General features: G+C 38.5%; 1 pseudogene; it reads left to right on the forward strand.

Moving 5' to 3' along the window:
- LOC111544233 overlaps positions 1–7,191 on the forward strand; it is a 29,663-nt pseudogene extending 22,472 nt beyond the window's left edge.
- The last annotated feature ends 6,730 nt before the right edge of the window (positions 7,192–13,921 follow it).

Raw genomic sequence — 13,921 nt, forward strand, 5'->3', positions numbered from 1 at the left:
TTCCTTCCTTCCTTCCTTCCTTCCTTCCTTCCTTCCTTCCTTCCTTCTCTTTTCCTTGTGTCTTCATCACCTCTGTCTGTATCACCTTATGGTCTTAGGTGTGTCTTAGGAGACCTTCACTTAGTTACCAAATGCTTTGGGCACATCCTTCTTGGTCAAGAAGGCCACGTACCAGTCAGCTTGCTGAGCCTCTCTAGTGTCCAGGCTATGCTCATTGTAAGCTCCCTCAAACTGCAGAGAATGCCAGACACGGATTTCATTAATCCTACCATCAGTAGGTCTAAATTCATTGCAACTAATACAATACTTGTTTCTCTAACCATGCCAACATTTTCTTGACATCGGGTATGACCTCCTGTTATTTCTCAACAAAAGCTGGCAAGCACAACCTGGCTGGGGAAGTAAAACAGCCCAGCGGGCCACAAACTGCTGCTGAGTGCATCCATGCTTAAATGAACAGCACATTCCAAAGAGATCCAGAGAAGCTCAACTCAGAAGAAAAAATAAAAGAATGCAGAATCCCTTACAAGAGAGAGTAATCCTCTAGGCCACTAGACTTCCATATTTATATTTTCTACATTGAAAACCAGAATGACTTCTACTAAAAAATCCTTGACCATTCCTATTGTACTACCATGCTTTGAAATGTCATCCTCACCTTTCCCTATCAGAATTTACCCTCACAAAAAGAATCACAAATGTCTTCTTGATGGAACAAGTCTCTAAAATCTTTGAAGTCTCTGCCAGCAACACCAAAAGAGGAAGCAGCATGCCGTATGTGTAAGTAGGTTTAGTTACAGCTTTAGCTTGAACTAAAATCGTACTGAGAAGACTGCTACATAGGATTAGGTTGGTGCAGAAGTAATTGCAATTTTTGCAATTAAAAGTAATATGCAAAGAAAGGTGGTTTGCTTAATTTCAAACACTTTAACTTCTCCTTTATGATTTCTATGAAAACTGGGTATTTTAAACCAATTTTTATGATCTGTATCAAACTTTTCTATGAGCACAAGGTGAGGTTTTTGTTTGCTTCTAAAACATCAGATTTTCCTTGAAGTCTTCTCTGACAGAATGATGCAAGGAATGTTAATGGAAAGAAAGACCATTGACACGAACACTTTAGATGTTCCACAGTCTTTTAAGGCGTAACTGTTGAACAGTACTCTTTCTAATCACTATCATAAGACCAAGGGAGGAAGATGAACAATATCAAGAATTTCTGGTTGGGCACAGTGGCTCACGCCTGTAATCCCAGCACTTTGGGAGGCCGAGGCAGGCGGATTACGAGGTCAGGAGATCGAGACCATCCTGCCTAACATGGTGAAACCCCATCTCTACTAAAAATACAAAAATTAGCAGGGTGTGGTGGTGGGCCCCTGTAGTCCCAGCTACTCGGGAGGCTGAGGCAGGAGAAGGGCGTGAACCCGGGAGGCAGAGCTTGCAGTGAGCCGAGCTTGGGTCACTGCACTCCAACCTGAGCCACAGAGCGAGACTGTCTGGAAAAAAAAAGAAGAATTTCCCTGTTCTCAAGGAACTCACACTCTAGTGAAAGTGATAGACGTTAAACAAATTGATAACTATATAATGTAGGAATTGCTGTTAAGAAAATGTTTAAGGTTTTGTGGGAGAGAAAAACGTGAGAATCTAGTATAATTTGAGTGACATAAAAGAAAGACAAGGAATTTCAGAGGAAAAGGTCGTGTCCAGTTGCAATCTATAAAAAAAGTAAGTCTAAAAACTAAAACTGCCATGTGGCATTATTAATACATTTATGTATGAGTATGACATCCACATATTTCTCTCTTTTTTTTTTTTTGAGACTGAGTCTCGCTCTGTTGCCCAGGCTGGAGTGCAGTGGCACGATCTCGGCTCACTGCAAGTTCTGTCTCCTGGGTTCACGCCATTCTCCTGCCTCAGCCTCCTGAGCAGCTGGGACTATAGGCACCCACCACCACACCCAGCGAATTTTTTGTATTTGTAGTAGAGACAGGATTTCACCATGTTAGCCAGGGTGGTCTCAATCTCGTGACCTTGTGGTCTACCATCTAGCTTAGGAGGGGATCAGGAAAAATAGCTAATGGGTACCAGGCTTAATATCTGGATGATGAAATAATTCACACCACAAATCCCTGCAACACATGTCTACCTAGGTAACAAACCTGTACATGTGCCCCTGAATGTAAAATAAAAGTTTTTTTTTTTTTTTGAAAAAAGACTATCATTTAAAGAAAAGCTAGTTTAAAAGAGGATGTAGTTTAATGTGTTTAGATTTAGTCTTCTGAAAGATCAGAGGAACTTCTTGCTGTTTACTGAGCTACCAAAGGATAACTGCTGACTATTCTCCTCAGGTCTACAGAGGCCAAGGTGTTATTTTAAATTCTAATCTCTCCTGGTATTCTTCATTGCATTTAGCATAGACTTCAGCATAGAGTAGGTATTAACAAATAGCTGAATGATAGTGAGGACCGGTTACAAATGCTTGCACAAAGCTAGGAAAATAAGTTTAAAAATAAGAAGTGACATAAGTTGGCTCAGATGAAAAAGGATTAATTCATGAGCTGATGATCAGGCTTGAAAAGGAACTTTCTTGAAAACTAATTCCTGGATCTGAACATTTACATTTTCCTGCATTCTGTAGCCAGAGAAGGAAAATTTGGGTATCTGTCCCTTGTTCCTTTTGTGAATACAGAACACTCACAGAGGTCTGTCATGAGTATTAATATAGGGGAAGTTAAGGCTTCATTAAAATATGATGTTTATAATAAAATGTTGTCACTAAAGGATAATGGATTTAACCACATAAAATACTGTGAGTCATAAGGCATATTCATAAGCATGATAAAAATGATAAATAATGATACCGTTGCAACCTGCATCTGGAAAACTAGGTCTGTAGCTGTGCACTTCGGTCAAACAACTTAATTTTCAAAGTTGAAGGTTGTTCATCACTAATTGAAACTTCTAACATTCGAATTGTTTTTAGACATCACTTTTTACACGCAGTTCCTCAATTAATTCTTGCAGCAATGCTTATGACAGATTTTTACTAATTTATCGATAAAGAAAATGAAGACTCCGACTATTTACTTGTTCAAGTTCATCTAAACAGAAAAAATGACAAAGACAGCACTCAAATTTTTATCTTCTGATTCTAAATTTCATTCACAATCCCAATATATCATACATCTTCTGAATATCAGTTATACTGAATATATTTGAAAGTATTTGCTAAATGGTGATATGTTGTATACATAAGAGGGACTATGTAATCACTGAAAATCCATTTCATAATTAATTAATCTATTGATTTTTCCTTTAGCAGTCCTTTGCTAAATGCCGCTAAATATTTTCATCACTAACCAAGGTGCTAGAGGAATATGAGGAACTACTGACAAGTGCCTCCTTATTTCACTGTTACATTTGATTGCACCCATTCGAATAAAAGTAGATCACTGTACACCAGTGTGCACTGACCTGGTTAATATACATGTAAATGACAGCTTTTTCAATGGAGTCGTTTAAAGATAAGCAGCAAATATTTATATTCCTTTAAAGTATTGTTCCAAAAACGGCAGCAACAATTCACAAAAATAAGGCAGTTATTTGAGTTTAAAGCTTTGTTTTATTACCTGGACTGCATATAACTATAAGTTCACTCTTTGATGTATTTGCAATACTACAGAGTGTATTGAAGAACTCCAAGGGAAGGTGTTTGTTTGCATATGGGCAGTAAAACTTCTCTGTCCAATAAAATCTGACACAGAGCTTTTAAGTAACAAGCACACTGTTGATTAGGTTGGTTTGATTTTCTAATGATTACCAGCCCTGTATTTGGACTAAACTCTAAGGTGTATTTAATGGTTAAAAATGGTCTGAATTAGCTGTCTATGTTGAAATTAAACAGTATTATTTTACAATCGAGGTAATCAGTCTCAGAAAAGAAATATTTAATTACTTAGTATCAGATGTAAAGTGGTTACTTCTAGCTCTTTGCTTATACACTTTGCTTGCCAGCCTAATTTATTAAGTACTTTCATAGATATTTTTCCATAAAAGTACATTACATGCCTATTTAGATAGATTAAATTATATAAAACTGAGAATATTAGACCGTATTTGTCTTATATAAATTTTAAATGGTTCAACTTGATAGATAATCCTGCTAATGGGAGATTTGAAATGCACTCTTCCCTTTTCTACCTTTAATTAAATCAGTGTTCCCATATTTTCAGGTGTCCTTATCAAACTTTTATATGAACTCATCCTTCTAACCAGTTCATGCAACAAAAAATATTTTTTGAAGGGGGATTGTGCTGAGATGACAACATCAATTTCCTATAAATGTAGTAATGGGTAATGATATAGAAGACTCTGCCCTACATGACTAAGTATAATAGATAAAAATGCCAAATTATAAAAGACAAAGATACATTCAAATAGTTACTTAGATTTCATTAAAATACAGTATTTTGGTCAGATTATCAGCAGTATTGTGAACCCCCAAAGACCCTGACAGTCAAAAAAATAAGCTTAGAGATACTTAGAAGACATTATTAATCAGTAGTATTGAGTTTAGTATTTGCCTTTTTAATGTCTTGTCATATTTAATTTTATTTATTTCATTTTCAAAAGCTATGTTGAAGTTGGCAAAATTGCTCATCTCTGCAATGATTAATTTCCTCCTATGACTTTATTATTAATATTTTGTGAGGCTCTAGCTTGGCTTAAGTAAGTTAGATCCCAAAGAATTCCAATCTTAATAGAGCAATTTTTCTGCCCTTCTCTGCCGATCTTATTTCTGGCAGCATGGAGCTGTTTCATCTTAGATGCTAAGGCTTGGTACAATGGGTAATGTTCATGAACTAAAATGGAAATCAATGGACCAGGGCTGGAAAAGATGATCCATGACCAGACTGTTCTGACCTTCCGGAGAACTGTCTGCTGACCTACTTGGCAAGTTGAATTAACTATTCTCATTCATGCATAGCTGCGATCACTTAAACATTAAAGGGTTGGAACTCATTTCCTTCTCATTTTTTGACCTGAGTCAAAACTCTGTTGTTATTCCTTGAATATGTGGAATGAGGGAATGAGGGAGGATATGTGGGTAAATACATCAGTGTAAATTGGTGTGTGTATACATATGCATGCCCGAAGTTGTGTGCATTTTAAGTGATGATTTATTTTATTTTATTTTATTTTAATTTTTTAGACAAAGTCTAGCTCTTGTCCCCCATGTTGGAGTGCGATGGCACGATCTCGGCTCACTGCAACCTCCACCTCCTGGATTCAAGCCATTCTCCTGCCTCAGCCTCCCATGTAGCTGGGATTACAGGTGCCTGCCACCATGCCCGGATAATTTTTGTATATTTAGTAGAGACAGAGTTTCACCGTGTTGGCCAGGCTGGTCTCAAACTCCTGACCTCAGATGATCTGCCAGCCTTGGCCTCCCCAGAGTGCTGGGATTACAGGCATGAGCCACCGCCCCGGGCCAAGTGGTGATCTATTTTTAAAATGGGACCCAGTTCTGTTTCTTTTTTCCACATTCTATAAGGACATATGAAAATGGGGAATATCAGCTTAACCTGCAATCAATAAGCACACATTAAGTCTTAACAAATATTTAGCTCTTGCATATCCTCTTTCTATGCCTTGAATGCCTTGTATCTACTCTTAAGATATTTTTAAGGCGCTGGAGCGGGAAAGACTGGAGAGAGAAAGGACGGAAAGAGGAAGGTTGGAGAGAGAGAGGTTAGAAAGGGAAAGGCTGGAGAGGGAGCGACTGGAACAAGAACAGCTGGAGAGAGAGAGACAGAACGGGAACAGCAGGAACTCCTGAATCGGACGGGCAAGAAAGACAAGAAAGAGAGAGGCTGGAGAGACTGAAACGGAGAGGCAAGAAAGGGAGTGACATGAACAGTTAGAAAGGGAACAGCTGGGGCCGGGCGCGGTGGCTCAAGCCTGTAATCCCAGCACTTTGGGAGGCCGAGACGGGTGGATCACAAGGGCAGGAGATCGAGACCATCCTGGCTAACACAGTGAAACCCCGTCTCTACTAAAAAATATAAAAAACTAGCTGGGCGAGGTGGTAGTCCCAGCTACCCAGGAGGCTGAGGCAGGAGAATGGCGTGAACCCGGGAGGCGGAGCTTGCAGTGAGCTGAGATCCGGCCACTGCACTCCAGCCTGGGCGACAGAGCCAGACTCCGTCTCAAAAAAAAAATAAAATAAAATAAAGGGAACAGCTGGAATGGGAGAGAGAGCGCAGAATATCAAATGCTGCTGCCCCTGCCTCTGTTGAGACTCCTCTAAACTCTGTGCTGGGAGACTCTTCTGCTTCTGACCCAGGCTTGCAGGCAGTCTCCCAGCTGGCTGAGACTCCAGCCCAACAGGGCATTGTCTCGGGACCAATTGTACCTCCACCTCCTCCACCACTCCCACCAAGGCCTGCATAGGCTTCAGTAGCACTCCCTCCTGGCCCAGGACTCCCTCCACCTCCTCCACTCCCATCCATTGAGCCTCCACCGCCCCCTCCTCCCCCTCCTCTCCCTAATCAAGTACCTCTTCCTCCTCCACCACCTCCTGGCCTCCTGTCCCACTCCTCCCTGAATCTGGATTCTTTGGGGGATCCATGTCAGAAGACAGTCGCCCCTTAACTGGACCTGCAGCTGCAATTAAGGCAGAAAAACTTAGGAAAGTGTCATGGATGCCTCTTTCCCAAGCGGAGGGAATGCTATTGGTGTGAACTTGACCTCATCTAAAACAGATACAGGCCGTGGAAATGGACCCCTTCCTTTACGGGGTAGTGGTTTAATGATATAAATGAGTGCCCTACTGCCAGGAGGAGAAGAATTGCTGAAAACGGATCACCAATAGAAACAGAACAAAAAGAGGACAAAGCTGAAGATTCCAAACTTGTAACTTCTAAGGCCTCTTGAACAAGTGCAGCTGAACCAACAAGGAAACCTTGGGAAAGAACAAATACAATGAATGGCAGCAAGTCACATGTTATCTCCAGACCAAAATCCACACCCTTATTACAGCCCAGTGCCAATGGAGTCCAGAAGGAAGGACTTGACTACCACAGGTTGAAGCAGGACATCTTAGAGGAAATGAGAAAGGTATGAACAAAGCTAAAAGAAGAGCTCCCTGATGCAATCAGGCAGACACTGAGCAAGTCAAATATTGCATAGAGAAACAGACAAAGGTGAGATAGGACTTTAATCTGGAGAAAAAAAGTCCTATAAACAACAACTGTTCATAACAGCAAACCTTTACATTTTATGAGCTGTAAGAAGAAAATGGAGACAAACAGAAGGAGGGAAAAATCAACCTACTCTGAAAGCCTTCAGACATGATGACTCTGGCAATAAGCTCTTTCCCTCTGAGTTGGCTGTTTTTTTCTGGCCTTTACAACAGAATGGAAGAGAATCATCTAAGAGTTCCTGTAACAGTTATGCAGAATATACTGAAACCCATCAGGCAAGATCACTGCACATTGAAATATTTTCATGTCAAGATAAAATAGCACATTTTCCACAATTCATTGCTTAAATAAAGAGGAGGAAGGCTTAGGAAGTTTTTTGCAGAGAGTGCTGATAAGGAATTGAGCAAGATTGCTATTGTATTGTAATGTTTCTCTCAGGTTTGCTCTTCCTATCATGTCTGATATTCTGTGAATAATTGAGATCAGCCCTATGTAAGTTCAGATCATAATATGTGGAACAAATGGAATTGTAAGTGCTTTCAAAGGATAATGTTTAGAAGAAAGTGCCATAAATTTGTTCAGCTTGAGGGATTTTAGAACGATGGGAAGTCTCTTGAGTTAGCCTTCATGCAATTTTGTAAATTAAAACATAAAATTTGTCCAGAATTTAAAGATTTAGACGCCTTCCTAAATTCTTACAATGCTTTTACCACATCTAAAAACTTCTACATAACACACACCAGTGGTCAGATGTAAACACTATATTGCAGACTTACTGAGGTTTTCCACCGTTTTAGATTTATGCATGTGGGCATTTTTATAATGTAATTACAATCACCACGAAGTGAGCTTTTTAAATTGCAGACAGTAATGCATGTGATACTAATATGCAGTGGCCTTTTCAAGGCCTAGTTCCAGAGAAAACACTTTGTAGAGTGTAGGGGGGGGTGGGAGGAAGTGGAGAAATAATTTTTTATTTGAAGTTGATTTCTGCGCTATCTTTTTCTCAATTACCTGCATGAATAATAATGAGGAGTATTTTGTGACTTTAATTGGTAAACATGTTACAAAACCAAGTACTTAATCTTTTACTTCATGTCTTCAGCTATTTGTATTTTATTTATTTATTTTATTTTATTTTATTTTTGAGACGGAGTCTCGCTCTGTCACCCAGGCTGGAGTGCAGTGGCGCGACCTCGGCTCACTGCAACCTCCACCTCCTGGGTTCATGCCTTTCTCCAGCCTCAATTTCAATGGTCTGAAACATGATTTTGAGCTTCACATAATATCTTACTGTGGAACTCAAAGGTTTAATCACTGAATTTGGCAGTTATTACCTAGGTACCCCTGCTGTTACACAGGTGTTTAGACACGGGTTCCTGAATGAAGCTGCTTTTGAATTCTGTTGTGTTGAAATATAAGAAATAACAATGATGGCAGCAATTAAGGCCACAGAAATCATTCGGTAAAGGAAAAACCAATGAGGAGTTCTGCAGTTTTCTTTTAATAAGTAAAGTAAGACTTGGGTTGTGGGAAGAAAGAATTAGACATTCTACCTGTCACCGTGTGTGTGCACCTGTGCACATGCTGTCTATATGGCAGTCACTCCCTTTTCTTTCCTTTGAAACTGGTAAGGTTAAAATAGAGGAGAAATCCTGTACGTTGCAATGACACCTTTTTGGAAAATTTAATAAATCACACTCTCCGGCCAGGTGGGGTGGCTCACACCTGTAACCCCTGCACTTTGGGAGGCCAAGACGGGCGGATAATGTGGTCAGGAGAGCGAGAACATCCTGGCTAACACGGTGAAACCCCGTCTCTACTAAAAAAAAAAAAAAAAAAAAAAAATTAGCCAGGCGTGGTGGCAGGTGCCTGTAGTCCCAGCTACCCGGGAGGCTGAGGCAGGAGAATGGTGTGAACCCAGGAGGCGGAGCTTGCAGTGAACTGAGATCATTCCACTGCCCTCCAGCTTGGGTGACACAGTGAGACTCTGTCTCAAAAATAATAATAATAATGATAATAATAATAATAATAATAAATCAAACTCTCCATGTTCTCCATCTTGATTTATGCTTGAGTTATGTGCCATATTTGCTTTGAACTTTGATTATCAGAAGTTTTACTAAAATTTTGAAGAAATGATTCATTTTCATCTGCTTTCTAGATTTGTACATCTCAGTTCATAAAGTAAAGCTTGTTGATAGTGCAGTTTTCTAAATGCTACAATTTTGCAGCCATTACCACTACAAAGAAGTTTGGATAAGGGATTTTTTTCTCTGTTAAAATAGCTCCTGTTTCTGTAGAAATTTCATTTTTAAATCAAACTGTGATGGATGAGCTATCATAATTCAAGTAAATATTTCTTTTTTTTCTATCAGATATTCATTGTCATGCAGTAGTAGTAAAAACATCAAAGATGCAGTAGTAGTAAAAACATCAAATTATGAAGTACTACTTTCTAAAAGAAATAGGAGGCATTTTCATCTTTATTATTGTACTTTCAGTTATGCAAACATTTTGCTAATATAAACAGTTATGTCCCGTATAAATTTGGTCTTTTGATTTTGTTGGGTAAGTTACATAGTAGGTACAGCACTGGATACAAGTGGTCCAAACTAAGATGAGAGACAAAAATAAAATTCTAAATCTTAAAAGAAACTGGGTTTGTGCACATTTTGTGCCTTGATCTAATAATATTAACATGACGTCTGTGTAAAATGACAAAAAGAACCAGTGATGAATCACGCTATATTTTCCATCATTCCAGATTGCTAATTTTGTTCTTTCCAAGAAGTCTGAATGAATTACTATATACATTTGCCATCATGTATACATGACAGTTGTTTCACTGTTAGAGATTTCAGGAATTAAAATGGGAAACAGAAGCTTAAGTTATTTTCCTTATCAAAACTGTGTTCCTTAGAACCACAGTATTATGATGATTTTTGTGCCCTTGTACATTGGATGGCATAAGCTGTGTATAGTTTAGGGGATCCTTCCTAATTACAGGAGGGTATTGCTTTCCTCATCACTGTGATCTGACCTGTGATAAATCTATACTATCCACTATGTACATGGCTCACAAGTCAATTACAAACAAACTGAATGGTGCTGGTGCTGAAATCTTAGTGCTGGTGCTAAAATCTCTTCAGAATAGTCGTCATGATTTAAAAGTTGGTTTAACAACTTGAAGGACCGTTGAAGGGCATGATTGTGTTTTGAAATGTGAGGATATGAGATTTGGGAGGGGCCAGGGGCAGAATGATATGGTTTGGCTCTGTGTCCCCACCCAAATCTCGCCTTGAATTGTAATTCCCATAATCCCCATGTGTCAAGGGCAGGACCAGGTGGAGGCAATTGAATCATTGGGACGATTTCTCCCATCCTGTTCTAGTGATAATGAGTGAGTCTCACAAGATCTGATGGTTTTATAAGGTGTGTCATTTCCCCTACTGGTACTCATTCTCTCTCCTGCTGCCCTGAGAAGAGGTGTCTTCTGCCATGATTGTAAGTTTCCTGAGGCATCCTCAGTCATGCAGAACTGTGAGTTGATTAAACCTCTTTTCTTTGTAAATTATCAGTCTTGGGTATTTCATTTAGCAGTGTGAGAACAAACTGATACAAGTGGGGAATAGAAGTCTCTGTAATTTATTAACACCCAATTTTTCAATTTTATTTACCATTTATTTATTTAATCCACCCTAAATTTCTTCCTGTATTATTTTGACCTTACTGTTTTCTTTCATCTCAAATGTTTTTCTAGGCTCCATTATTCAAAATGTTAAGAATCTTTCAAGAATCTCCAGATCAATTGCTACATTTTAAGTCTTCATATTTTTCTAATAAGTACCTCACCCATGCTGAAAGTAAGCCCTTTCCACATTAAGTCTTCATGCTTCTATTCTTTAATTCTCTTCTGGAATGTATCTTTTAAAAACATATATATTATGCACATTTGTAGTTGTCTTATCCTCAGTACTCATTTTTTTGTTCTTTTTCCCAGCTATGTAGCCTTGTACATGGTAGTTACTAAGTAACTTTTACTGTGTGGATGAGATACAAATGGATGTTGACAATATATTAGTTGAATGACCAGCTGTGGAACTGATTTGTGTTCCTTAAGATAGGTGTGTCAAATACATTTAATTACAGATGGTAAGCAGAGCAAATATGAGGAGAGACATTAGGGATAGAAAATATTTCAATATTTTTGATTAATATTGATGTAAAAATCCTCAATAAAATACTGGCAAACTGAATACAGCAGTACATCAAAAAGTTTATCCACAATGAGTAAGTAGGCTTTATCCATGGGATGCAAGGTTTAACACACACATATCAATAAATGTGATTCACCAAACAGAACTGAATACAAAAACCACATGATTATCTCAATAAATACAGAAAAGACTTTTGATAAAATTCAACGAACATTCTTGTTAAAAACTCTCAATAGGCCGGGCGCGGTGGCTCAAGCCTGTAATCCCAGCACTTTGGGAGGCCGAGACGGGCGAATCACGAGGTCAGGAGATCGAGACCATCCTGGCTAACACAGTGAAACCCCGTCTCTACTAAAAAAATACAAAAAACTAGCCGGGCGAGGTGGCGGGCGCCTGTAGTCCCAGCTACTTGGGAGGCTGAGGCAGGAGAATGGCGTGAACCCAGGAGGCGGAGCTTGCAGTGAGCTGAGATCCAGCCACTGCACTCCAGCGCGGGCAATAGAGTGAGACTCCGTCTCAAAAAAAAAAAAAAAAAAAAAGCTCTCAATAAACTAGATACTGAAGGATTATACCTCAAAATAATAAGAGCCATATATGACAGACCCGCAGCCGACATCATTCTGAATTGGCAAAAACTGGAAGCATTTCTCGTGGAAACTGACAAAGACAAGGTTGCCCTTTCTCACTACTCCTATTCAGTGTGGCATTGGAAGTTTTGGCTAGGGTAATCAGGCAAGAGAAAAAAATAAAGGACATCCAAATAGGTAGAGAGGAAGTCAAGCTATCCCTGTTTGCAGAAGACATGATCCTATAGCTGGAACATCCCATAGACTCAGCCCAAAATCTTCTAAAGATGGTAAATAACCTCAGTAAAGTCTCACAATACAAAATAAATATGCAAAAATCACTAGCATTTCTATACACCAACAATAATCAAGCCAAGAGCCAAGTCAGAATGACCTCTCATTCACAATTGCTACAAGAATAATAAAATACCTAGAAATACAGCTAACTAGGTAGGTGAAAGATCGCTTCAAGGAGAACTACAAACCACTGCTCAAAGAAATCAGAGAAGACACAAACAAATGGAAAAAAAAATTTCATGCTCATGGATAGGGAAAATCAGTACCATTAAAATGGCCATGGTTCCCAAAGCAATTTAAAGATTCAGTGCTATGCCTATTAAACTACCATTGACATTCTTCAAAGAACTAGAAAATAACTATTTAAAAATTTGTATGAAAACAAAAAAGAGCCTGAGTGTTTTTAAACAGGCTACAATGCCATTTTAATGATTAGTGTTAGCTATAATTTTTGTTACAGATGACTACCTTTTAGGGGTGTAGAAATGTTAAGATACATTTCTGGTATCATGATATGTATTTTATTTGAGTGTAATTAAAAATACAATAGAAAACAATTAGTACTTACTCAAGTGATTTGATACTTGGAATGCAATTTTAGGGACTGATTTCAGCACCTTGGCCAGAGCAATGTGATGGAGGATGTTTTTGTTCACTTTCTGCACCTGGGATTCAACAGGACAATTACTGCTTCCTCATACCAATAAATATATGTTCTGGAGTGAATCACCAGGAGGCTGAGACAGAAGAATCACTTGACCCTGAGAGGCGGAGGTTGTAGTGAGCTGAAATGGAGTCATTGCACTCCAACCTGGGCGACAAGAGTGAAATTTCATCTCAAAAGAAAAAAAAAAAAGAGTCACTGGCAAAGAGATGTAAGAGCCAACTATAATCATTTTGTAAGTATCCACTAAAGTCTTCAGACAGTTTTACTTTAATAACCATCCTTTTAAAATAACTAATCAACAGTAGAGCCTTAGGGTTGAAGAGAACATTAAAAAATTACCTAATCCAAAACTCCTTTCTCCCATTGCCCAGGGACGAATACCTGTGCTGAAGTAATTTTTTTCTGATTACAAATTTGTCCATAAAGTTCTTTTTATCATTGCAAATAAGCTTGTTAAAAACGACATTTTCTTTTACAATAGATTATTTAGTAGAAATTATCAGGGGACCAATGTTCTATATCTAGTTTTTTCATGTAAATTGGACTAAGTAATACTGAAATTCTGGATGTAAGATTTTTTGTTTCATAAAATGAAACAAAGAGTTGTAATGATACTGATGGTACTATAGTTGCATGTATATTATTCTTTTATGAAAGTAATATGATCAAAGTATGATCAGGACTCACAATCTGTTAAACTGCTTACAAATGCACACCCTTCCTAATTGAAAAGACTTAGGATCCTTCCTGAAAAGTGAGGTTATTCTCGGTGTTAATAAACCAGAGAAGAAATGTGCCTCCTTGGACTGGATACTTTAATACTTTCCAGTGTGCATATAAAAATATGTTATTTTTAGTCTTGCTCACATAAGAGTTAAAATGTTTAGGAGGGAATTTCTGAATGGTACATGTTAAAGTGGTACCATTCATGTAGAAATACAACATTAGTGCTAGGATTAAGTAATC

Source organism: Piliocolobus tephrosceles, chromosome 2 (assembly GCF_002776525.5).
Source record: "Piliocolobus tephrosceles isolate RC106 chromosome 2, ASM277652v3, whole genome shotgun sequence".
Taxonomy (NCBI): Eukaryota; Metazoa; Chordata; class Mammalia; order Primates; family Cercopithecidae; genus Piliocolobus; species Piliocolobus tephrosceles.